The sequence below is a fragment of the Aquarana catesbeiana genome, linkage group LG10 (genome assembly GCF_042186555.1).
Source record: "Aquarana catesbeiana isolate 2022-GZ linkage group LG10, ASM4218655v1, whole genome shotgun sequence".
NCBI classification, from domain to species: domain Eukaryota; kingdom Metazoa; phylum Chordata; class Amphibia; order Anura; family Ranidae; genus Aquarana; species Aquarana catesbeiana.
Window position 1 is genome coordinate 108,095,713 of NC_133333.1, and position 24,644 is coordinate 108,120,356.

Genomic DNA, 24,644 nt, shown 5'->3' on the forward strand with positions numbered 1-24,644 from the left:
TGTTTTATGCCTTTATTCAATACCACAGGCAAAGAGTTGCAGAGGTAGTAATTATAATGAAACCCCTAATTTTGGGGGCCTGTAGATCAAACATATACATATCCAAATCAGTGTTGCCAACCTCCTGAAGTGAAATCTACTGACAGAACACCAACAATTTACTGACAGCACCCTTCTTTTTTTTTTTTTTTTACTGGCACAACACATGACATTTACTGACAGAGCCAAATTTGTTACTGACACTTTAAAATAGTACATAAAATGACCGTTTTCAGTGCAAAACAGTACAATTATCAATATTTAAAGTGGTTCTAAAACCTTATGACTTTTCACCTTAATGCATATGCATTAAGGTAAATAACTTTCTGTGCTCCAAAACTCCCCCCACCCCCCTACATGCACAAGAGCATGTTGATTACCATTGGCTTCCAACCAATATTTTGCAGCTACCATATGTCACATTGAAGACAAAATGTAGATCCTGAAGGAGATTTTTGTCAAGCGAAATGCATTTATCTACCTCTCTTCTTCTACATATTAAGTTATACCCCTTTTGATTTGATGGTAGTTGGAAATATATTGTTTTTACCATATGCTGATTTTAATGTACTAATAAAATTGTATATATTTTTATATAGTTTTTCATTCTCTCTCACTTTTTTTATTGTAGCACATATAAATCCCATTGTCCTGCTGTTCCATTTGTGGTACAGTGGAATTTTTTTCATTGACAATTTGACTAAATCTATGGAGAAGGCGCTTGTTTAATTTTCATATGAGGGTCCTCCATCTATATTGTATAAAACTCCCTTGATTACTTCCAGAGATTTTCAGCAAACAGGTCCCCCAGCTCTAACACATCTGGGACCTCAATGAGCGCATGTAGAACTTCAGCTTGGTTGCCTAGAAGGGCAGCAGCCCTTCAGGCTGGGAACTTCTCCACCTGGAGAAGACTATTTATGCAATCCCTGCCACCTACTGGGCACTTTCCCCAGGAATTGGTTGAGGCTGCTGATTTGCCTCTTCCCAACCCACTATATTCTGGAATCCTCCAGGAGACAGGGGGAAGCAATCAAAACTGCAGCCTGTAAAGCCCAGCACAGCCCAAAGCAATCACCAACTGCACTGCTGTCTACAGGGGAGCCCAAAAGAACTACACAACTACACAACATTAAGGGGAATGGAGTCATTTGTTTTGTGAGGAGGGAGAATTTAGTTACACAGCAGAGGTTTTGAGAATTGGTGGTTTCAGACACAGGAGATAATGGGATGGGCATGTTATCTTCCAGGGAACATTAAGGCTGGGTTCACATATGAACCAGTGAGAGTGGGGGGTAGTGAAGGGAAAGGATAGACAGATTCTGGTGGTAGGGGACTCAATTCTTAGAATGACAGAGAGGGCAATCTGTGACAAAGACCTGAAGCACCAAACTGTATGCTGTCTACCGGGCGCCGGGTTTGGCACATCATGGATCTGGTGGACAGATTACTCGGAGGGACTGATGACAAAGTCAGAGGCAGATGGAGTGTCCTAAAGAACTATTTTAGGGACTTAGGAGCTAAATTGAGGAAAAGGACCTCCAAGGTAGTATTCTCAGGAATTCTCATGAACATATTCTCATGAACATATTCCAGAGGGTAGTATTGAGGGCATTAGTGGTGGGTTGACTAAAGCACATAAACCTGAGGTAAGTATAGTGACAAGTCCTATTTGCAATCTCGGAACACCCAATAAGAGGACAGTATGCGACCGGTCTAAACTATGTGGCATGTTCACCAATGCCAGGAGCCCGGCGTACAAGATGGGTGAACTAGAGTTACTGTTGAATGAGGAGGATTTAGATTTTGTGGGAATTTCAGAGACCTGGTTCAACAGCTCTTATGATTGGTCAGCAACCATTCAAGGGTATTCCCTTTATTGCAGGGATAGAGAGGGTAAAAAAGGGGGAGGGGTATGCCTATATATCAAGAATATGAAACATATCAAGAAATGTACAAGTGAATGTGAGAGATTACATCAATAAGGGAGCTAGGGAGGAGGTGGAATCCATATGTGTAGAGCTCCAAAGGGATGAAATTAAGGGGAAAATAATACTGGGAGTATGCTATAGGCCCCCTAACCTGAGGGAGGAGGGGGAGACGGACCTCCTATCACAATTTGGATTAGCAGCAAGGATGGGAAGTGTTATCATAATGAGGGATTTTAATTATCCAGACATAGACTGGGGAGAGGGAGCCATGCATTCGTCTAAGGCTCGCCAGTTCCTAAATGTCTTGCAGGACAATTTCATGGGTCAGATGGTAGAGCCACCAACTAAAAACAAGGCGTTACTACATCTACTGATTACCAACAATACAGACCTAATCAGGGATGTGGAAATACAGGGCAATTTTGGAAACAGTGATCACAGGTCAATTGGCTTCAGTATAATTCACACAAATAGGAAACACAAGAGAACACATAGACACTGAATTTCAAAAGAGCCAACTTTCCTAATCTACAAACCTTGCTAGAAGATATAAATTGGGATAAAATCATAGAAACAAAGAACAGGGAGGAGAGATGGGTTTGCTTTAAAAGCACATTAAATAAGGGCATTAGCCAGTACATGCCATTGGAAAATAAATTTAAAAGAGCGAACAAAAGCCCTGGATGGATTAACTCTAATGTGAAAATGCATATAAAAGCAAAAGAGAAGGCCTTCAAAAAATACAAGACTGAGGGATCATCACCAGCATTCAGACTTTACAAAGAATGCAACAAGATATGTAAGGGTGAAATTAGGGCAGCTAAGATAGAACACCAAAGACACATAGCGGAGGAGAGCAAAAAAAATCCCAAGAAATTCTTTAAGTATATAAACAGTAAAAAAGGAGGACAGACCATATTGGCCCCATAAAGAATGAGGAAGTCTCACACACTCTTGCACTCGGAACGTTCCTACTTGGAATCTGGCCTAATATCTGAGATAGCCGGGGAGAGCTGGGACCGCATTCATCTATACATTCACAAAGGGTCTCTAAATGTCTCTGTTCAATAGAATGGATATAAATTAAAAACTCGCTGGTATAGAACACCAGAGTTGATGCATACGTTCTCCCTTTCTGTCTCTGATCACTGTTGGCTGTGTGATTCAGAACTGGGCACATTCCTCCATATTTGGTGGGACTGCCCGGCGCTCCAACCATTCTGGCGCAAAGTACACGAACTGACCAAACAAGTGACATTGCTTCCACTGGACTTTAGTCCTGCACAATACATCTCACATTTCGCTAAACTTTCTAAAAAACAATATTACAAGTCGGTTGCCATGCATATGTATATGTATATATCTATACAACCTTGGATAATATTTCCAAATACACAGACACCTGGGAAGCATGGATAACCTTCAAAAGAACCCAATCGTATCAAGATCTTAGAAACGCCTCAAACTAACTCCCTAATGGGGCGACTGCACCCCTGTGCTTGAATCCAAATTCAAACTCTAGCCCAGTCATGATACTTGGAGGGTACTAAACACTAGAAGCTGGAGAGGGTAGTTGGTGGCGATCTCACTCCCTCTCCTCAGCATCACCCCCCCCCCTTGTTCTGCACCACAGTACCTTCCCCCCACCCCCCCTCCCCTCCTCTCTCCCCCCCCCCCCTTTTTTTTTCTCTTTCTCTCTCTCTCTTTTTCTTCCTTCCCGTCTTCTCCTCATGTACTCCTCTTTCTACACTTTTACTTCACCCTTTCCCCGCTTGAACCTCCTCCTGAAGATATATACGACTAGATGTCATAACCATCCCTGATTTTCTGCCCATAATATAGAGATGTTAAATTCCAGCTCAGAATGTTCCTATTTGACTGAATTGTAGTCGCATATGTATTGAAAAGATAGGCTCACTGTGCCATGGTTGTGTACGCTAAATTTGTGTTTTCTCAATTAAATGTTTATGCAAAAAAAAAAAAAGAATGAGGAAAGACATCTGGTTACAAAGGATGGGGAGATGGTGAAGGTATTGAATTTATTCTTATCCTCAGACTTCACGGGGGAATCGGGGGGCTTCAGTAACCAAAACTGCAGTGTTTGTCCTCATGACACATCACAGGTTGCACCCTCATCGCTAACAGAGGACAGAATTAGAATTAGACTTGGGAAACTTAACATTAAAAAATCACCGGGACCAGATGCCTTGCACCTGAGGGGACTTAGGGAACTCAGTCAAGTAATTGCCAGACCATTGTTCCAAATTTTTACTGAGAGTCTACTGACTTGAATGGTACCAGTTGATTGGAGAAAAGTAGCACCAATATTCAAAAAAGGGCCAAAATACATCCCTGGGAATTACAGACCAGTTAACCTAACATCAATAGTAGGCAAGCTCTTGGAGGGGATGATAAGGGACTATATACAAGATTTTAGTAATGAAAACGGTATCATTAGCAGTAATCAGCATGGATTCATGAAGAATCGTTCTTGCCAAACCAATCTATTAACCTTCTATGAGGAGGTGAGCTGCCATCTAGATAAAGGAAGGCCCATAGATGTGGTGTATCTGGATTTTGCAAAAGCATTCGACATTTCCCCATAAACATTTACTGTACAAAGTAAGGTTCGCTGGCATCGACCATAGGGTGAGTACATGGATTGAAAACTGGCTACAAGGGTGAGTTCAGAGGGTGGTGATAAATGGGGAATACTCGGAATGGTCAGGGGTGGAAAGTGGGGTCCCCCCTGGTTCTGTGCTGGGACCAATCCTGTATAATTTGTTCATAAACAACCTGGAGGATGGGGTAAACAGCTCAATCCCTGTATTTGCGGACGACACTAAGTTAAGCAGGGCAATAACTTCTCCGCAGGATGTGGAAACCTTGCAAGGAGATCTGAACAAATGAATGGGGTGGGCAACTACATGGCAAATGAGGTTTAATGTAGAAAAATGTAAAATAATTCATTTGGGTGGCAAAAATATGAATGCAATCCACTCACTAGGGGGTGAACCTCTGGGGGAATCTAGGATGGAAAAGGATCTGGGGGTCCTAGTAGATGATTGGCTCAGCGATGGCATGCAATGCCAAGCTGCTGCTAACAAAGCAAACAGAATATTGGCATGCATTAAAAAGGGGATTATCTCCAGGGATAAAGCGATAATTCTCCCACTCTACAAGACTCTGGTCCAGCCTCACCTGGAGTATGCTGTCCAATTCTGAGCACCAGTCCTCAGGAAGGATGTACTGAAAATAGAGCATGTACAAGGAAGGGCAACAAAGCTAATAAAGGATCTGGAGGATATTGGTTATAAAGAAAGGTTGCGAGCACTGAACTTATTCTCTCTGAAGAAGAGGCGCTTGAGAGGGGATATGATTTCAATTTACAAATACCATACTGGTGACCCCACAATAGGGATAAAACTTTTCCATGGAAGGGAGTTTAATAAAACACGTGGACACTCACTAAAATTAGAAGAAAAATATTTCACCTTAAACAGCGTAGAGGGTTCTTTACTGTAAGAGCGGCGGTGGTTTCAGCGGGGGGCATCGTTAGTTTAAAAAAACTATTAGATAAGCACCTGAACGACCACAACATACAGGGATATACAATGTAATACTGACATATAATCACACACATAGGTTGGACTTGTGCCTTTTTTTCAAGCTCACCTACTATGTAACTATGTAACATATGCTGCGGACGCGGTTCACAGCATGGAGTCCGATGCGTCCCTTTTTAAATGCAGACTACAGCTGCCCCAGGGCTGTGTGAACAGGCTCCATTGAGAGCCAGTCACACTCTCCTGTCATGCAAATTGGATGTGGGGAAATCTGCATTCAGTTTGCATATGTGTGAACCCGGCCTAACTGTTTGGGATGATTTTGTCATAAACAGTTGGTAAAGGGTTAAAACTCGGGGGCTCTGGCTTGTATTTCTTATTATAGGGGGGGGGGGGGCATGTCAATCTACATGATTGCCTTTATTTTTTTATGCGCAGTTTGTAAATATTTAACATTAACTGTTCCTTCACAGGAGGACATTTAACATACAGATTAGAGAAGACTCCTGGTATCTTGAACCCTACCACTTGTATACATGTCAAAGACTTCATTATGTTTATAGCCTCCAAACACAGCTTTCCTATGTATGATGTGTAAGTAAACTTTTCAATATGTCTATATATTTTAGTCATATATATTACATGTGCTGTGCTTTTGCAAATTAATGTTTAAACTATTTAAAGTGGAGTTCCACCCAAAAATGGAACTTCCACTTTTTGGTATCCCCCCCCCCCTCCGGTGTCACATTTGGCACCTTTCAGGTGGGAGGAGGGAACATAAATTAGGGAATTATAAAAATTACTGACATACATTTAAAAGCCATACAAATTCAAGTATTATGACAAGATATTTTGGAATATTTCCAATACTCCTTCCCAGATAGCAAGGATTACTTGCCACAAATTTGTGGCAGTGTTGAATTGTAAGTCTTGTTAGCTTACTGCACAATTTCACTGTGCACATAAAGCACAAGTTCTAATTGACACTTTTCCAATTTGTAGCAAATTTGCATAGCAAGTCTCTAGCAAGAGCAAAGTTGCAGTGGTAAGTCTACAGCAAGAGCTCTGCAAGTCACAGTGCTCCCTGTGGTGGGATGACTATTGCACAACAAAAACTGAACCAGAACTTGCAGCAGACTTGCAGAACGTTTGCAAAGAAAGTTGATCTGGAGTTATGCAATGCAGACTTGCTACAATTGTGCAACAAACTTGTAAAGCCTGGCAAGTCTAGCAATAGCAAAGCAAGTCATTTTCAAACTTGCAGCTAAATTGCGTGCTATCTGGGTTACTGACTTACCTACTGGATACAGCTGATCTCACTTACTGAACACAGCTAATGTCATGGCAGTGCCCATATTTTGGAAATAACTTGTCAGAGTGGGTGGGTCTAATAGGGAACTGAGAGATTAGTTGCCCATGGGGTCCCATCTCTTTTGAGCGATAGTGCAAAGCAATGGATGCATTTGAAAGCATCTATTGGATGAAATAGCAGCTATGGATCTACCCACTGCCATTCTATGTCAATTAAACATGCAGTAGACCTGATGGGTAACTAGTCTCTCATTTCCTCATCAAGCTGCACCTACATCTCGTATAAAAATCCTTGGCTATGTGCCTGTCGGTGTGATGGATGCAGTGGCCAGGGAGTGAGTGCAGGAATGAGTGCACCGAGAAAGGAGTGTCCAGCATAACAGCTACATGAATTGGGAGCAAGCACAGACACTTTCCATGCTGTGCCCCAATGGCTTCCTAAAGGGTTTCTACAACACCCTTTATAAATTCCCCTGAGTATGTAAAGCAATTGAACAGTTTGTGACAGACCTCAGACTTTCAGCCAGAGGCTATACAGTACATTCATGGATATTAATGGAACTCTTTTGTAACAGAATTGTATTTAGAAAAATCCCCCCCTCCAAAGAATAAAATAAATAGTTAATACAATGTGCTGCTTTACTCCTTATTTAAAAATAAATTAATATTGCAAGTATCAACAAAGCAGCTCATCGCTGAATCAAATTGCATGATACCAGCTATTCACAGGCAGTCAAAATCAAATGCAGAAAAAACACAAACATCTGTGGGAAATGTCAGAGATCACATACAGTACATGAAAAAGTTGTCCTTTAAATGGCCTTGTCACAAATGCAAAACGAACAATCAATATGCTAAGATGTGTCATTACAAAGATGTACAGGATATTGATGCAACATCTAATGATGATTTCAGTGATTTATCCAGGTGAACTTGTTGCCACATCCAGGAGGCGATCTGATTTTAAGTGCAGACAAAAAGATCAGCCTTATGACTTTTTTACAGAAATTGCAGTAGGGAAAAAAGCAAATCAAAATGAAACTGGAAACACTTTCAGAGACCCTCCATTTCCCCACATTCAGTGCTTGGTGTGTGAGCAACCAATCACCAGGTCTGGGCACTGTCATATAGGAATAGGGAGGGGGGAGTAAAATACTTGTAACGTCACCGCCCCGCCTCTAGTCTACACCTATTAAGAAATTGTCATGGAACCTCTAAAGGGATTTTGAAGGCAATGAAATTTAGATTAAGAGTAAAAGATCAATTTTATTGATATTAATCAAGGTTAAAAAATACAATAGTTACAGAAATAACACATTCGGAATTTTCAAGAAAAAATTATATAATCAAAATGATAATTATACCATATAACAAATATTGCATAAAAAGAGTGTAGGAGAAGAGGTGATGAATCTCTCACTACCCAATGAGGTCACCACAGATGACAGCCGTGGCGTGGAGTAGTGGAATTCCAACGCGTTTCAACATACAAAAAAAGTCTTCTTCAGGGAAATACATCACAGTCTAAAAAAACAAAAATCATAATGTTACAATTAATAAATATATAAATATGTATATCTCCTGCTTTAGTGAAACTATCACAAACACTTACGTCCTCCCAGAACATATCAAGGGTAAGTGTAATCTCCCATGTCAGGGTAAGGGGTCCCACGCCTCTAAGGGTTTAGGTTGTCCTATAGCTCTACAAGACAACTGGATACGAAAATTATCCCAGTGTTTGTCTAAAAAGATAGGGCAAAATAAATAAAGGATACCGGTGGAACAACCGTGAGTGGGGTGGAAGAAGGGGGGGGGAGGGGGAAAAAGTGAAGGGGAAAGGTGAATGGGGGAGAGGAAGGGAGGGGAAGGAAAAAGCAAGGGGAGAGGGGAGGGGAAAGGGGATAGGGAGGGTGGGGGATTGGGGAGGAAAAGGGGGAGGGGGGGAATGGGGGGAAAAAGAGGGGGAAAGAAGGAAGGGAAGGGAAGCAAAGGGAAGGGGGAAGGGGAGAGGATAGGGAAAGGGAAAAGAGAAGGGGAGAAGAGGGGGAGGGGGGGCACCTCAGCAATCTCCTCCATCTCCCCACCCCCCACCCCAAGGCATACACAGTGCCCATAGATACAGCAAGTCTGACAACAAGTACTTGTCTCCCAAGTAGGAACAAAGCATGTTAAACAAAAGACTTACATTTTCAAAGGTGCGGATTGCATATCCTGGAATGCAGAGGGTCCATGTAGATCCAGAGTGGGGTAAGCCCCAAAGATCCTCGGTGATGCCGAGGGAAGAATGGCGCCATTTTGTCATCCCTGGCGTCCTATATGTGGTGTGGGCTAGAGTGTGGGCGGGGATACAGCACTGCACCAGCCAATGGCGCGATTCGCTTGTGAGAACCGCTGTCAGGTGCGCTCCACGTAAGCGTCGGGCGTCACCTAGGCAATGGCCTCTGCTATAGATATCGCGCATGCGCGTCATGACGGCACGCGTCTGGTTGCGTGCGCACGTCACGGCGTGCCGTCTATATCAACATAGGCATTGTAGTATGGGCTGGCAGTCATGTTGGAAAAGGGCCGTGCCCATACTTGAAGAAAATGGAAACAGAATAGCCACATAGCTATCCACACCGGGCAAAAGCCCTTTACTGTGGGTAAATAGGTCCAATAGGGGAGATCTCTCTGCCAATTCTCTTGGTACACCCCTAAATTCTGGGTCCCCACGCATAAAGAATGCGGGGGAGGGGATGGAAAAAAGGGTGGGAGAGAGAAAATGGGGAGGTGAGCCAACTGGACTAAATTGATATGTAACAAAGAGAATATATGATACCACATGAAATCCCCAAATCTCACTAAAGATGGATGAAGTGGGAAGGGGACTGGGACTGACAACCACCGACACAGAAGTCCCTGCCTAGCATGAGACCAGGGAAAAGGGTAGGCCCCACCGTATATGTTACAATTGGGGCCCCCCTGAGTCGGGTAGGTATAGGACATAAAAGAGAAACCACCTCAGGGGTCTTTGGGGACTGTCCCTCCCTACATGGTACATCTCACCAGGATGCAGCGGGAGATCGTAAGGAGCAGGAGCTAAATTAACAATAAGAAAAATATAAATATTGAAGAGGTTTGGAAATAACAAACAATAAGAAATTAAATTACATCACATAATTAAATCCGTAAGGGGCTTGAAAATACTGGCCCAAACTAAGGGATCAATAGTGACATAATTACAAGCCACAAGTATATGGAAAAACTGTAAATGTAAAACTTGTGGCTTGTAATTATGTCACTATTGATCCCTTAGTTTGGGCCAGTATTTTCAGGCCCCTTTCGGATTTAATTATGTGATGTAATTTAATTTCTTATTGTTATTTCCAAACCTCTTCAATATGTATATTTTTCTTATTGTTAATTTACCTCCTGCTCCTTACGATCTCCCGCTGCATCCTGGTGAGATGTACCATGTAGGGAGGGACAGTCCCCAAAGACCCCTGAGGTGGTTTCTCTTTTATGTCCTATACCTACCCGACACAGGGGGGCCCCATTGTAACATATACGGTGGGGCCTACCCTTTTCCCTGGCCTCATGCTAGGCAGAGACTTCTGTGTCGGTGGTTATCAGTCCCAATCCCCTTCCCACTTCATCCATCTTTAGTGAGATTTGGGGATTTCATGTGGTATCATATATTCTCTTTGTTACATATCAATTTAGTCCAGTTGGCTCACCTCCCCATTTTCTCTCTCCCCTCTTTTTTCCATCCCCTCCCCCGCACTCTTTATGCGTGGGGACCTGGAATTTAGGGGTGTACCAAGAGAATCGGCAGATCTCCCCTATTGGACCTATTTACCCACAGTAAAGGGCTTTTGCCCGGTGTGGATAGCTATGTGGCTATAATGTTGCCATTTTTTTTCAAGTATGGGCACGGCCCTTTTCCAAGATGACTGCTGGTCCATATTACAATGCCTATGTTGATATTAGACGACACGTCGTGACGTGCGCGCGCAACCAGACAGGCGCCGTCATGATGCGCATGCGCGATATCTATAGCAAAGGCCGTTGCCTAGGTGACGCCCGACGCTTGTACGTGGAGCGCACCTGACAGCGGTTCTCACAAGTGAATCACGCCATTGGCTGGTGCAACGCTGTATCCCCGCCCACACTCTAGCCCACACCACATATAGGACGCCAGGGATGACAAAATGGCGCCATTCTTCCCTCGGCATCCACTGAGGATCTTTGGGGCTTACCCCGCTTTGGATCTACATGGACCCTCTGCGTTCCAGGTTATGCAATCCGCACCTTTGAAAATGTAAGTCTTTTGTTTAACATGCTTTGTTCCTACTTGGGAGACAAGTACTAGTTGTCAGACTTGCTTTATCTTTGGGCGCTGTGTATGCCTTGGGGTGGGGGGTGGGGAGATGGAGGAAATTGCTGAGGCGCCCCCCCTCTTCTCCCCTTCTCTTTTCCCTTTCCCTATCCTCTCCCCTTCCCCCTTCCCCCTTCCCTTTCCTTCCCTTCCCTTCCTTCTTTCCCCCTCTTTTTCCTTCCCCCCTTCTTTTTCCCCCTCCCCCCTCCCCCTCCCCCTTTTCCTCCCCAATCCCCCACCCTCCCTATCCCCTTTCCCCTCCCCTTTCCCCTTGCTTTTTCCTTCCCCTCCCTTCCTCTCCCCCATTCACCTTTCCCCTTCACTCCCCCCCCTTCTTCCACCCCTCTCACGGTTGTTCCACTGGTATCCTTTATTTATTTTGCCCTATCTTTTTAGACAGCTATCAGCCGTTTGATGCTGAATACGCCAAACACTGGGATCATTTTCATATCCAGTCGTCTTGTAGAGCTATAGGACAACCTAAACCCTTAGAGGCGTGGGACCCCTTACCCTGACATGGGAGATTACACTTACCCTTGATATGTTCTGGGAGGATGTAAGTGTTCGTGATAGTTTCACTAAAGCAGGAGATATACACATTCATATATTTATTAATTGTAACATTATGATTTTTGGTTTTTTAGACTGTGATGTATTTCCCTGAAGAAGACTTTTTTTGAAATATGTATGTTGAAATGCGTTGGAATTCCACTACTTCACGCCACGGCTGTCATCTGTGGTGACCTCATTGGGTAATGAGATACATCACCTCTTCTCCTACACTCTTTTTATGCAATATTTGTTATATGGTATAATTATCATTTTGATTATATAATTTTTTTTGAAAAATCCGAATCGCCAATATTTGCCTATGTGTTATTTCTGTAACTATTGTATCTTTTAACCTTGATTAATATCAATAAAATTGATCTTTTACTCTTAATCTAAATGTCATTGCCTTAAAAATCCCTTTAGAGGTTCCATGACAATTCCTTAATACTTGATATGGGATGATGGCAATGACACACCCATACCACCAAGGTCATATGTATATACAAAATCTAGTCTACACCTTATCCAATCATCCAATCACCAGGTCTGTGCACTGTCATATAGTAATAGGGAGGGGGGAGTAAAATACTTGTACCGTCACTGCCCCGCCTCTCCACCTTATCCAATCATAGAATGCTTTACATTTATCAAGGAGATGCGAAGCATTCTCTGAATAAAGCCCATGCCGAGTGGCTGATCTACTGTGTTCACTAAGCTGAGGGTCAGTTGCTCAGCACAGCACCTAGAAGCAAGTAAAAATCACTGTGTTGGTGGTGTCTACTTCAGTTTCCAGGGGCATCAGCCAGGTATGATATATACAGAGCTGGAGCTGTAACTATATAGAATACTCATGCCTGGAATTATTCTTTAAAACGTATTTCCACTTTTGCAGTCATATCTGAGCAAACCCCACTATTTTTTATTATTATAATTCAGTTTTATATAGTGCCAACAGTTTGCGCATCGCTTTACAACACGAGGGCAGACATTACAGTTACATTACAATTTGGTACAAGAGGAATCAGAGGGCCCTGCTCGTTAAGGCTTACAATCTAAAAAGGAAGGGTCAATTGATACAAAAGGTAATAGCTGTGGGGGGATGAGCTGATGGAGGAAGTAAAACAGAGTTAGTTAGAAGCAGGATAGGCTTCTTTGAAGAGAAGGGTTTTCAGGGATCGCCTAAAGATGGATAGATTAGGGGACAGTTGGACAGATTGGGGTAGGGAGTTCCAAAGGATGGGAGAAGCTCTGGAGAAATCCTGGAGGCTAGCATGGGAGGAGATGACAAGGGAGCTAGAGAGCAAGAGATCTTGGGATGACCGAAGAGAGCGGCTTGGTTGGTATTTTGGGACTAGGTTAGTGATGTACCTGGGGGCAGTGTTATAGATGGCTTTGTAAATTATTGTTAGTACTTTGAATTTTATTTGTTGGGTGAGTGGAAGCCAGTGGAGGGATTGGCAGTAAGGGGTGGAGGACACTGAATGGTTGGTATGGTGGATAAGTCTTGCAGCAGCATTCATTATGGACTGAAGGGGTGATAGTCTATGTAAAGGTAATCCAATGAGGATGGAGTTGCAGTAGTCAAGGCAAGAGATAACCAGGTAGTGAATTAGAAGCTTGGTGGTGTCATCAATTAAAAAGGGGCTTATTCTGGAAATGTTGCGGAGGCTAAGGTGGCATGATTTGGACAGGGATTGTATGTGGGCCTGAAAGGACAGTTCCAAATCTAAGGTTACCCCTAGCACCCTGGCATGTGGGGACAGACTGATGTGCCATTGATCTTGACAGAAAAGTCAGGGGAGGGGGCACGTGGGGGAGGAAATATAAACACTATATGTTTGTTATGTGTTCCTATTCATATAGTATACCTAAAATAAATCAATTAATATTTATTACCATTTATATGTTTCTGAGGAGGTGTTATGGCTGACTGGAAGAATTTTTCAGCTAGTTCTCTGTGATTTGTCCCAATAGAAAGCCTGGGGAATGGCTTACTCCAGTTCTCGTTACCTTACAATGGTGAACCCCAACTACTAAACCTTTTCATTTGGACAGACAGTGTTCAGATCTAGTACTAGAACTAGTAAAAGAATATATGCCTACACAGTACAGACAGGGTGAATTATGGCAAACGTAGCTCTTCAAACCCTTCATAAATTAGGTTAAACAGGATTTTCTCATGGTGAAAGTTCCAGAAAAGAGCATGTCAAAAATGTAAGCTGCAATTTTAAATTTTTTTTCAAGTTGTACTATGTGAATGTGGACATGTAACAACAAATATAAAATAGTTGTTATCCCTATTTGTCTGCAAATGTGGACGTATATCTAGGCAGGTGCAGGCTGTATATCCTCCCAGCCTGTAGGTGGCATTGCACAGCTTTTCTAGTTGGAGAGGAGTTCAGTCTCTCCCTTGTGGGCTCCAGCAGCCATTTTGGGGAGGAAGGTTCTTCAATTGGATGCTGGAATCCCATGAGATCTTCAGAAGCCAGGAAGATCTAATAACAGGGGTGCCCCACATCGTTAGGGCATTCCTGAAGCATGAGTAAGGATAGTTCCCCTCTGCCCAAGATCAGGATTGTTAGAGAAGGGAGAGCTTCCAGATGAGAAGGAACAGGGCAGGGACTTCTGATTGTGTATACTAAAGAGACAGTACAAGTGGACAGCCTCATACAGCAGGCACCAACTACATAATACTATATGACCACCCCTCCAGGGGAAGCACTCCTCCGGTAATTGTTATTGAGAATTCCAAGCAAAGTGGGCATTCTATGATAACTATTCTACTGTGCCTCTCTCTTCAGTGCATTACCAATACTGCTGTAATTGTGTTAAAATCAATATAAAATAAATCCAGTGTTTATGTGACTTTGTGGTGCTTTCTCTTGAGTTGGGTACATATTCCTAGGCTCAGCCTGCATACTGTATACTATAAGGGTGCTGAAGTGGTAAATCAGTTAGTCATGGAGCCTGGACAAATTAGAAACAAGCACCTTATGGTGGTCATCCTACTTAAATCTGTCACTATTTAATCCACCATGTGATTCCTTTTTAATACATAATCAAATTAACAGTGCTGCTAAAGTAAATTTTTGTATTGATAAATGTAGGGTATGCAATTTATTCATCAGTCTTGTCTAGTTGGTCCTATTTTACAAAAACATTGCACCTGCTCTCAGCACAGGCTATATGCAGATCTGTGATAATGTCATTGCTACTTTAACAAGGTAATATCTTGTATTGCAAAGACATCTCCTCCAAAGTAGATTTATATATTTTGGGGCCATTGACAGATATATTTTGTTTCAATATTTTTATTGAAGAAATAGCAGGTTACAAATAATAAGACATCAAACCATGCAGCATGCATACTTGCAATACATCATTAACAATAGCATAAAGTCATAATGCGAAGGGGGCTATGAGGTTAAAGAAAAAACAAAAACAGAAACCTGAACCAAGATGTCACATATGGAAAATCTCCATAATGTTCCGTGGAACGCTTTTGGGATTGAAAATATGGCATATGGTCTTTTTAAATAACCTATATTAAAGTCTTACTGCAGGTTTCCCCATGAGACCGAGTGTCACGCCGCATCCACACGCACCCCTAACGGGAACTAACTGTGCGTGGGTGAGGCTGGTATTTCCTTAGAATCATGTCTTGAACCTGCCGGTCTCTCTGTCATATCCAGTTTAGTAAGAAGTAATATTGTTAATATGGATAGAAGATACAATGTTTTTCAACTAAGATCTGATTATGGAGGTAGCGCAGGTGTATGGGTATGTGGGAAATAGAGGAGAGAGGGTATTAGGAAAGGAGGGGGGGAATTCAAGACGGGGTGTAAGGTTTATTTGTGAAGTAATATGTATTGTCCCCCAGGCCAAGCTATGAGGAGTTAATGTAACAACAAAATGTTGCTATATTCTGTAGTTTCTTTAAAATGTAGCCAGCAAGCCCATGTTTTATGAAATTTAGTTGGGGTATCTCGTGCTTGATAGATTAAATCTTCCTGACAGATATATTTACCGGTATATGAATGTTTTTGTACCCGAAATTCATCTTTAAGTGCTGTTTTTTTCTATTTTTATAAAAAAAAAAGGCCATACATGTAACCTGTATTGTTTTTGTGCTGCAGAAATAATTTATACAACACTAATCCTGGTTTTGACTGGGGTCCATTCCGAACACTAGCAGAGGAAGCATGGCTGTCTTCAAAGCCCCCCTCTGCATTCTTATTCCAGTTTCAAGAGCCAGGAGTCTATGTTCTAAAACTAAGCAGTAATCATTATAAAAAGATGGTAAGTTATGTCTGGAACTTAGATATAAGTAGTGTACAAGGCCATATTTTGTTTCTTATAAGATATTTAAAAGCATTATATTTTTTAAAAAGTAATTAAGGTAATCTAAGAGATCAGGCATAAACATACTGTATATCGTAGAAAAAATCTAATAACAGAATAATCAGTATGTGTTTGTGAAAACGTTGTATTTACCTGTCATGCACCTGGTGATCCTGCTCTCTAACGGGAGCAACAAGTCATGGCCGCACAGCCCTCTCACCAAACCCAACAGCACAGCAGTAGTAGTCCCTCTGCTTAGGTGTCTTCTCACTCTGTGTTGCCTGGTGCGACTCTGGTCCTCACTTAGGGTCCTCTTTTTCTTTGCCTCCTCTTAGGCCTGGGGAATCCTAAATGATGCAGGAAGAAGCACTGATATGGTGACATCAGTGCCGCTCTCTCTCTGTTTGAACTGTTTGAATATTCTTCAATACTCTATGAATGAAGAGTGTAATGGTGACCCCTAAGAGAGCAAGATCACGATTCCCCGCATTCATAATATATCTTAGAGTGAACATACACTATACAATCTGATGTTGCAATCTCCTTTACATCTACCATTAACTATGTTGTGTGAAGGCCTGCCTGATAAGATATACGTGGGGTCTTTCAGGTTTGTCCATATATTATACTGTATAGTGTTACTAAAGCTAAAATAGTTTGTACAGAAATTGTACAATCAGAATGTATAGTGTATGACCAGCTTTTGTTTTGTGGGTTAAATAACATATCATTCACCCTGGAAGGCTGGGGACAACTTGAGGTGAAAAAGAAGTACAGAATGAAGATGGAAGCTCCGAAATGAAAGTCATTAATTCAGCTTAGGTTGTTTTTTTATTTTGCACCCTGTTCTAGGGCCAATTTTAATTGAAAAAAAAAACTGTAGTTGGGCTTTAAATTCAACAATGACAAATACAATGTATTTTATTTTTACATAGAGTGGGGAATAGTTAGAATGTTTGTAAAGTTTTTATTGCTATCTGTATGAATTATTGATCAGTTTTCGAAAACCAAATGGCTGTGGGCTAAATAAAAAATAAAGGTAGCAGTTACAGTATAAATGCTCTATAAAGTTTTGCATTGAAAATAAACATTTGCTTTAATAAGAAGTTATATACATAACATTACTTAAATCACACAACCAGAAAAACAAGGTTTCATTTCCTTTTTAGCTGGCAGAGCCTTGGAAACGATTTTGTTATGTGTCAGGGGTCAAACGTGATAGAATTGATGGTATATTACAAACACATTTGTTCCAATGTGCATACTCTTGTTTCAGACTTGTTAAACCACATAGCCGTTCTTTCGATATAATGTTAGATACTAAAATGCTTTCTCTAAAATAAGAAGGCATTTACATGACAAATTCAAGAAAAACAAAACGTATTTATCACATAAAATGTTATGTCAATCTGTATATTGCTACAGCATGAATGTTGTAAACAGCTACAAAGTAAGCTGGAGAGCTTTCCATAAAATGAAAGATATAAACATGCATGGAAAACAGAATAATATATAGAGTATATTGCCAGAAAATGTATGGTTCTCACTTACTCTTTAATGATCTCAAATAACCACAAGATGGCATTGCGGTACAGCTCTACAAACAGCAGGCTGTTGCTTTATGTATAGTGGTGGGCAATTGAAAGCTAATGATGCAGAACACTACTACTAAGAAACAACAGAGATCTGTAGCAAGTTAACCGACCACTTTGTGTCCGGATAATTTTTTATTTTTTTTTAAATACACATGTTGAAATCAGCATTTTTTGTTGTAAATTTACTTAGAACTTTTAAATAATTATATATTTTCTAAAAGCAGAGACCCTGGAGACTAATATGGTGGCAGTTGCAATTTTTTTATATTGCCCAATATTTGCGCAGTTGTTTACCAAACACATGTTTTTAGGAAAAATACACTAAAATGAATTTTAATGCACACAAATGCAGTATAATACCCATTTTTTTAAAAAATATATTAAAAACTATACAAATTATGAATGAGTAATCAAAAATAGTGTTCACCACCCTCATCCACCTCTGCGCCACAGAAATTAAATGTATCAAGTGAAAAGTATATACAAAAATGAAAAATAATAAATAATGTAGGGGTATGAAACCCACATAGATAATAGCTGGCACTTTAAATTACAAATATATACGTGAAAACCACCTAAACCTAAAATGCACAATTCGAATGGCGCTCAATAAAAATTAGTTAACATAGTGTGAGACAATGAATTAACAGTATTAACTGTAAATACACAGTGATAACACTAAAAACACTATTGATAATCATTGACATCACCCAAGTGAAAAAAGAAAAAAAATTACTAAATCCAAAAATAGTCCATACATTAATGAATGTGCTGTTATACACAGATAGAGTCCTTCATAGAAGTAGAGATCTTCACACCACACCGTTCCATATGCCTTTCCCCATAAGATTTAATATGTCTCACACACTCATGTTTGGCAGACAAGCAGTATGGCCCAATAGGGTAATGAAATCCAACAATGCGGTCCCAGCCTCTGCAGTGGTGACTTAATGAGCTCATATATGGGGAGAAGGAAGAAAAACTCCACTAGTGAAGTATATCTCGAAAAGCTATACAAAATGTATTAAAAAGCTCAATCATTGCGCTTACATAAGACAATAGAAAACAAGCATGGGAAAAAATGTCCAACAAATGATCAGCGATGGGCCATGCATCAGCAGGTAACATCTCACTGTACTGTGGACCTCGCCGGAACGCCACTTCTGGTATTCCAAAGACGTTACTTCCAGTTGCCATACAGCCACATGCTGATGCATTTCGTCATCACAACTTCATCCTGGGATTGCATTTAAATACATTAATAGCATATTAAAAACTATGCCTGCTTGAAAGTTTTACAGGTTATCAGTTTAGAGTTAACTATAAATTAGAATTATTGCTCTCACTCTGAAGTCGCTGGTGATGTATTGCACAATGGCTGTTTACATATACATGCATGACCTGTGCTTGCATTTTTATTTGTATGTATGCATGGGGTGACAGGTGTTTTTAATATTTTTTATATTATTTTTACTTATTTTATTTTATTAAAATTTTTGTTAAGCCTTTTTATTTATTTAATTTCACTTTATTGCTATTGTAAAAGGGCTAAAAAGCCCCTATGTGATTGCATGGGGAGGTCACAGGTTATCTTTATGGAGACATTAGGAGTCTGTTAGACCCCCAATGTCCGCCTGCCCTCCACTGAAGCTAATCTAGCACATATGGTGCTGGATTAGCTACTTCCCCAGCTACAGTATATGGGGAATAAATGAACAGAAACTGGAAGTGATGAAATGCTGATTGCTTTCAGCTTCATTACCGGCAGAGGAGATTCAGTAATGGATGTTCCTAAGTCTCCTCCTGTTCATACCATTGGGGCAGTTTACCGCACTCCTGAGCTTCCCAAACAAGCAGAAGAGCTAGTCTGCTGTGGTGAGGCAGGCCTTCTTACTACCATAAAAAGGATCAGGCAGCTGTAGAGCCATTCAGATCACTTTTACTCAATAGACAATTGCTAGCTGGAAAGAATGATACTAAGCTCATGGCTATAGCTGTTGCCATTAGCTTGTTTTAACCACTTAAAGTTCAGGATGTTTTAGAACACCTATACCATGACTCCTAGAAAGTAAATTGCTCTGTGTATTAAAGGAAATACAGTCCGGGAGAAAGACTGCTAAGTTGGGCAGTCCTTATTGTCAAGTTGCAATTGCTAATAAATGAATATCTATAAAAGAGATATAAATTATGTCATGCAGGTATGGAACAGCCTTTGTAAAATTCACTTGTATGTCCACATCCTAAATAGGGGTAAATAGCTCGGCAAGGATGTGGAAACACTGTATATTTTTTATTACAGGTATTGATACAGAGCTGAAACTTTGCATAAATTGTACATTCACATCAGTCCCTGCCCTCAAGGTGCTTACATTCTAGGGTCCTTAACTCATACACATACAATGGCTATCTTGGACAGGAGCCCATTATCCTACCAGCATGTCTTTGGAGTGTGGGAGGTGTTGTGGTTGAGATTTTAACCAATGACCCTAGAGCTACAAGGTAACAGTAAGTTGAGCAGCATTTGGAAGCCATAAATAAACTGTGATGGGGATACAAACCTGTGCTACAGGTATAATATTAGCAAAAATCACTTTAAACACTGCAACTTAAATATGTTTAGGACAGCAGGCACCAAGAATAACTAAGAAGAAGTTTGGAGATGGAGGAAGGTTAAAGAGATTGTAAAGTCAGAAGGTTTTTTTATCCCTACGCATTCTTAATGCATTATCTTAATGCATTTGATTGCTGTCAATAAAAGTCAGCTAGCCAATCAGGAGAGAGAGGGGGCGTGGACAGGTCAGGGCTCATGCATAGAATGCATTAAGATAAAAAACCTTCTGCCTTTATAACCCCTTTAAATTAACAAAATGCATAAGAGATCTGACAACAAGAGGTTAGAAAACTTCTTTAAAAAAAGAAAGCACCTTAGAAGTAATATAATTATGTATAAATATATACAAGATCGGTTTTTAAGATTAATTTAAATTTTTATATTTATTATGTATTTATATAACAATTTTACGTTTTATATTTAAATTTTAAAATTAATTTAAATTTTCACTCCAGCAGTTGCATACAAGACAGGGACTCACCTAAAAAAAATGATTTTGCTATCATTATAGGGAGGATTCTTTTCAGTAAGTAGTCTAAACTGTAGAATGTTCTATTACATGAGATAATAAAGGTGAAACCTACAAATAGTAGCATCCACTATTATAACTAATCTACAAAACAATTTTTTATGTTTTTATTAATATTGAAATATGTAAATGTGTTATGAAGAGAAAAGATCAAATTGCTATTCTGGAGTCAAGAAGGATTTTCATGGCACCAACATGGCAGCATACTACCACATTTATGCTGCCATGGATTGATGCCAGGAAAGGAAAATTGTGGTAAGTATTTTATACAATACTATTTTTTCCTGTAAGGTAATACCATTCAAAAGAGTTTGGTTTTTCTGTTTTCTGGACTAAAACTGCTGGAGTATACAGGGACTGAGTTTAAGCAGGACATAAAGAGAACTAAATTCATAGAGTGCAGCAGGAACTGGTCGAATTTCGATCAGTGTATGGCTGAACCAGTTTGACAGAAATCGATTGTTTGATCAACTTCTCTTGAATGAACCTGTTGAAAAATGTTTGTAGATTAGTGCCTGTGGCCAATCAACTGCAGCTGCTGATCCCTGTATTCTGATAGCACCTGGTGCTGCTGTCAGAATGCAATGTTCTGGTGGGGAGGATTCCTCCATTCACCTCGTTTGTGTGGATGAAGGTGAAGGAGTCATTTGTTTTCTCCGTTCAGCCTACTGGCTGAACAAGGAAAAATGAGTCATCTATGGCCAGCTTTAGGTGGAGATTTGACTTCTTTAAACCTGGTTACCAATGTAACAATTGTGGTAACAAATCAAATAACTCACTGGAAGTAAAGCAGAATGTTTTCTAGAAATAGCATAAGACATAAATGAAAAAATGGTTAATTCCATCAGAACCTTTTCAGATAGGTATTTAGCTTGTTGCAGATTCTCTTTAAAGTTTAATGCTGGGCTAATATTAGGAAAAAAATAAATGTGCTTCTTTCCCCAGCAAATTAAAAATGTAATGTTTGTTTTTCTAGCGGACAATTTTAAAGAAAATATTACAGTAGGAAAAGGGTGGTGATATGGATTTGTGACAAATTCAACAGAGGCACCAACATCCCTGAATATTCAATAGATACAGAGAGATTTTTATTTTTTTTTGGGGGGGGGGGTATTTTTTGAGTGCCAAGATATTGGAAACAAAGAACTTAAATATAAAAATATATTTTATTGGTACAAAAATAGACCATTAAAAAATTGGTTAATGTTAAACGAATATAAACATCAAAAACAACTTGTCTTAATGGTATGCCATCAAAGAGGAAGTTATCTTGTTACTGTAAGAGAAGTCCGGCTAACAGATGCACATCTCTGCACAAGCACGGGCACACCAGTGTGTGTACAAAGAGGGACTTGTATTAGCGCATGCGTGGCGCGCACAGGGGCGTGCCAATGCGCACAAGTGCACGTATAGGCGCCAAGTAAGCCTATTTAAACTGAACACTGACACATGACCATTGCTGAGTGGTATTTCAGCTAGTGCCTGCTTACCTGATCTGTTCCAGCTTTCTGTGTCTTGAACCGGCTACACCTGAACCTTCTCTTTGACCTCTGCCTGCCTACCTGATCCCGGCTTATGTTTGACTCCACTTCTGCCTGATGTTCATGTACCTTGCTGCCTGTCTGTGTACCGAACCCGGCCTGTGTCCCATCTCTGACTCTGCCTCTTGTCTCGGTATCTGCTCTGTCCAGCTGTTGATGACCTCCTGGCTTTCGTCCCGGCTACGCCTCCTTCTGCTGACCCAGAGATACAGAGCTCCGGTTCTCGGAGCCCGCCCAGCGCTCTTCAGCCACCTGGTTCCTGCCAAGGCCCAGCCAGCGCCATCAACTACATCGGCCCTCGTGCCACTCTGTGTCCTTCACTCCCTGTCATTACTACCAGGGGTGTCGGAGAGGAGGTGCAAGAGAAGCCCCCTCTCCAGCTCGATCTCCACCAGGTACATGACAGTTACATAGGAGGTGACAATTATGTAGTTATCCCGACATGTTTCGCCACCATGGGCTTCCTCAGGGGATATATTTATAGACCGATGTACTGTATATCACTACATAGAAAACAAAACATAGTTTGAGACACCACATTAACATATTATAACAAGATATAAAACCAAAAGTGGTTCAAAAAAGAAAAAAGAGAATTGTAGATATTGTTTGCCATGTTAAATCATATCACCACTCACCTGACTCAACTTCCCATTTCCTCTGAACAAAAGCGAAGGATGCTGTGATGGATAACAGGGGGCACATAGGATGGCCATCAAGGGCCCAGATAGACCAAACCATAATGTAATAGTACTACGTTAGCTGTCTACTCAACAATGATTAGTGGAAAAGGGTAAATAAAAGGGGGAGGGTTGTGTGTGTGTACATCAGGTCGGCTAGTGGTTAACATGGCGAACAATATCCACAATTCTCTTTTCTTTTTGAGACACTTTGGGTTTTATATCTTGTTATAATATGTTAATGTGGTGTCTCAAACTATATTTTCTTTTCTATGTAGTGATATGCATCGGTCTATAAATATATCCCCTGAGGAAGCCCATGGAGGCGAAACATGTTAGGATAACTACATAATTGTCACCTCCTATGTAACAAGATAACTTTCTCTTTGACGGTATACCATTAAAACAAGTTGTTTTTGATCTTTATATTCATTTAACATTAACCAACATTTTAATTGTCTATTTTTGTTATATTAAAATATATTATTATACATAAGTTCTTTGTTTCCAATATCTGGGCACTCAAAAAATCCCCCCAAAAATATCTCTGTATCTATAAAATATTACAGTACTTCCCTTAATCCATGGTCCTACAGTCTCCCTCCTCACTGGTTCCAGTTTTGAAGATCGATTATCACACCCACCTGTTCAACTCTCAAGAGCCGGATCTTCATGTTGAGGGCAGCTGACACTTTCCTGCTTTCTGCAATGCAGTAGCCAATCAACGTGTTAAAGGAATAGAATACACATTGCTCAATGTTTGAGCAATGCATTCATACACTAGCAGCCGGTCCCCCTGCATTCTCTAGCGATCTCTCCTGTGATTCACTCTTCGCATTGCCTCTGTGATCCTAGCTTTCCACACTGCCCTCTGTCTTTCCTGTGATCCTTCTGTATTCCAGCCTGCATGCAACCTTGTGATTCTTGAGTACTCTTACTTTTAAATCAAGCTATAAAACGCTGCACTATCAAAATGATAAATATAAATATATAATTAATAAAGTGGTATTGTGCTCTCTCGTGACATGTATAAAATGTCCAAAATACTATACATTATTGTGCAATAAACTTCAATAAATAAATGAATTAATAAGAGTGCTTCAATAAGCCTGTGAAAAATATATATAAATATTCCAAAATATTTGTGCAATATTCAAACAAATAATAAATAAATATTTCAAGAAAAAATCATCCATGCGATTCAGTTTTGCATCCATGCAATGCAGTGCTGTATCTGTGTAATTCAGTGATAGTGCAAAGTTCAAACAATATTAGATTAAAAAATCCAAAGAAATATCATCCATGCGATTCAGTGCTACATCCATGTAATTCAGTGTTGCATCTGTGTGATTCGGTGCTGTGTAGCTTAGTGCTATGATCAAATTAACAGTCCATAAACATTCCAAATTCCATCCATGTGTTTCAGTGAACACAAACTAAAGTGCTGTGTGCTCATATAAGTGCTCCCCCCAGGTGATAGCCCCTCACCTTAGGGAGTGTGACCTTGCAATTAAGCTTGGTCAAACTGAGCCTTAGAACCTCTATGGGTTCGGTATTGTATGCTGGATCCTGGATAGGTTACACTTGTGCC